The sequence below is a fragment of the Liolophura sinensis genome, chromosome 1 (assembly GCF_032854445.1).
Source record: "Liolophura sinensis isolate JHLJ2023 chromosome 1, CUHK_Ljap_v2, whole genome shotgun sequence".
Taxonomy (NCBI): Eukaryota; Metazoa; Mollusca; class Polyplacophora; order Chitonida; family Chitonidae; genus Liolophura; species Liolophura sinensis.
Genome location: NC_088295.1, coordinates 92,747,897 through 92,751,719, shown reverse-complemented (window position 1 = coordinate 92,751,719; position 3,823 = coordinate 92,747,897).

Here is a 3,823-nt window from a genome sequence, read left to right as displayed (position 1 = left end):
TGCCTTTGTCTGCTGGACTGCTGATCTTTTGCCCCCAATTCTCTGTCCATATGCTGCTGCTATAAACAGGCCACCAGCTTATTCTGGGCACTCTGTTGTCTAACTCTGTAGTCATCCATCACAGCACTTCACCAACAAGGGCCTCCCTGTTTTTATGGGCTACACTTTGAAAGTTAATGTCTGGTGAGCTTGATCACCTAGGTGGTATTAAGTTCATTTATCCTGCGCAGCACTTTTTGATGAGGACCAAATTGTGATCTGAATTAAGAATGACATTATGAAATTGCAGGTTTAGCATCAATTTAAGTCGGAGTTGAGAAACATAGAAGACCAGAAAGCTGGAGCACTGGTAATGGTGATAGAAAGACATCACTGGTTGATAATGATTCCCTCCTGTCCACAAATTACTGCATTTTACATTTATGTCATTCCATTGTCAATCCTGCCAGTTGTTCTAATTGTTCATGATAATATGACAAGGTTCAAATGTTCTACACTTTCTAACAAGATTATTAATATTAATATTCTATCATACAAGTGTGTACAGTAAATTGCATCGTGCTTACAGCCGCCTGTTAAATAATTGATGCTGGAAAGATTGGACAAGGGGTGAGCCTTAAATTGTTATGTCCAAAAACAATGGATGGTATTTATTAGACAAAGATTTAGTGACATGTTGTATATGCGGAGCAGATATAAACTATGGGAGATGACAAGCTGACCTTTGAGGGCCAACTAGTAGCAAAGAGGACTGGTTTTAAATTCCTGGTCAGGATACAGAGAAAGGAAACTCATCTTAGGCATTCCTTTCTTGTCCTGTTAAGTGACATCTCAGGCTGATCTTCTCATTTCCTCTATGAATACACTTTGAAATATTAATGTAATTAGCTTTTCTCCCTCCTCCCCTGCGCCATTCCCCGGTGTGTCCAAAGCTTCTCCACAGATCAGGACCTCATATCTCTTAAGACATTATCATGACACTGCTGTGTAATTCTACCACCCTCATTAACAGCTCGCTTGATGACTATTTTAGGGATTCACTCTTATTAAGGGCACAATTCTGCGACCAACCTTCATCTTACTAATCTACCTTTTTTTCTTCCTGCATATGTTCATTCACTGTTAACCACGCAACCCTTGCTTTCATGAACATAACTTAGTTTTATTATTATTAAAAACACATTGCAAATGGTATGCAGGTTGTTACATGATATCCCTAATCTTGAGAAAACAGAGAGTAAGACACCACTTGTGTTTAATACTTTACAAGTAATCACGTATGTAAAGCTGTCTCTATCGCTTCTGTTTATGTGGCAATATTTGTGCTTTGTTTCCTTTATCATACATGTGTTTCAGAAGATTAAAGTATCAGAATTTATAAGTTACATGTAAGTTTAAGCTGAATCGATATAACCGTTTTCCATGAAGACAAACACATCCCACGTTTAGGAGAAAGCTGACAACAAAATGAATGAAAAAAGCTGTATTGTAACAGGATTATTGAGTTGTGCATGTTCCCTTTAAATATCAGGCACATGTAATTCCATACCTGTGTGTTTTTGTTTATGAGTTGTGTAGTACATTTCTTCATTGTGGAAATTTTCTGTCTTAGTAATTTAGTCATTCATGAATGACGTTCCAAGTAGATACCTGCCATCAATGGTTAAAGATGTGCCAAAAAAAAAAAGCAGAGAGAAGTCTTTTGAAAGTGAACCCTAATGGTTTGAAAATGTATTATCCATGACTAGTTTGCATCCCACACAGTGCTCAGACATCAGAAAAAGCCGAAGTTATCCATAGATTTTGCCCAAACCCTGCGAGTCCACCAGACGGGTCATTACCATAACACAAAATGACCACAGGAATTATAGGAATCAGTTATGTGATGGTACATGTAGGCATATACAACACTGTATATGACCTCTGTTAAGGCTGTAGTCAGAAGTATACCATTTAAGAGAGAGAGAGAGAGAGATACAAGGCTTTATGTGTTTGGCACTTTTTGCCACTTTTGGTGCAAATTTTTAAACAATTTAACTGAGGAGGCAGATTGCACAGGGGCAGGCAGACTGTTCCGCTGAACAGCTGCAGAGTTTGACAAGCTTTTCTTAAGTTGCTGTGTGTGGGGAAAAGGAATTTTTATTTGATTGTTTTTACATAATCTTAGTTCATGATGGGGCTCTTCTCTGATTGTGAACAACTTTTTCATATAGTCAGGATAGTGGTCATTTAAGGATTTGTAAACAGTGACATTTGTTGGGTATAGGACAATTTCATGAATAGTCTTTAAGTTCAACATTTCAAAAGTTTCAGCTGAGGATTTATTGTTAGGTTTGTCTAGGATAAATTTTGCAGCATTTTTTTTTTAAGTTTATATAGTCGATCAAGTAGACCTGTGGAACAGCTACCCCAAATAGGGACAGCATACATTAAATGAGGAAGGATATAACTGTTATAAAATAATAGTCTTGTTTTAAGGGAAGAAAAGGCTTCTGCCTCATCAGTATTGATAATAGCTTAGACACTTAGACGTGACTCTGCCATAAAAGTCTATGGTCTGTATGCAGGCCAAGAAGCTTCAAATTTTGTACATTTTCAATTGTCTGTTCTTTGACCGTGACATTGACTGAATGCTGATGACAATTTTATAATTTCTGGGTAGTTCCAATAAGGATGGACTGTTTTGGACACATTAAGAAGCATTTTATTTTCAAAACACCACTGATTAATAAGTTCCATATTAGAGTTTACTTCTGATTGAATTTCGGATAAAGATTTGGAAGGGTTGTACAGTATGGCATCATCAGCATAAAACTCAATGTCACAGCTGGAAACTTTTAAACAACAGTCATTTGAGTATTTTATGAATAATAAAGGGCCAAGAATAGAACCCAGGGGTACTCCTGATTTGACATTTACAGATGAAGACAACTTGTTATAGATACTAACTTTTTGTAATCGACATTCGAGGTAAGAAGTTATCCTTTTCACTGTTAAATTGGTGAATCCATATACAGTCAAACCTGTTGTATGCGGCCAGTGAAGGGACGCAGAAAAAGTGGCCGCATATGACAGTTGGCCACATAAGACAGGTTGTGAAGACCAAGCCAAATCACAACTGAAGTTTCAGGAAATCTACACATGTAGGCCTACTTAATAATCTTATACATAATTGTTACAGCACTAGTCTGTTTTACTGCATAAATTTCATAGAAATATAACAATTGAGGTAAAATAATAACTCAGTAATTTCAAGTTTTGTGGGGTAGATCTATGGACTTCACGCATTTAACAGGCAATTACAGAAAGAGTTTCAGGTGAGGGCGAGCATGACAAGAGAACTTTCTTCCCATCATTGTCATGTGAAAGCCTAGAAAGCCATATGCTAGTTTGGCCTATGTAGGTATAAATGACTATTCTAACAAAGTTTTGGACTGTAAATGACAGACTGCTGAGATGTTCAATCATATTTGCCATTACCGGTGAAACAACAACAACAACATGTACGAGTGAAGGAAGACCAGTTTCTCCATGTGTCCGGTACAGGCAATATTTTGGCCACACGAAATGAAAACAAAGATAATGGCCTACAAAGGTAATGGCCAAGCAAGCCAGATAATTTGTCAAAGAAACCATTCATGGGAGGAACCACAGGAGGTCAGATTATATCGGAGTTTGCCCGCTGTTTAAGGCATTCATAGCGGGGACCCCAGCACGGAGCTAATCCACTGCCACAGTGCAGGTGTGTCCGGACAATAACCAGCTAGGCCTGGTTAAAGAAGGGTAAACTTCAGTGCTATTGACCAATAATGTTCGCACTTCA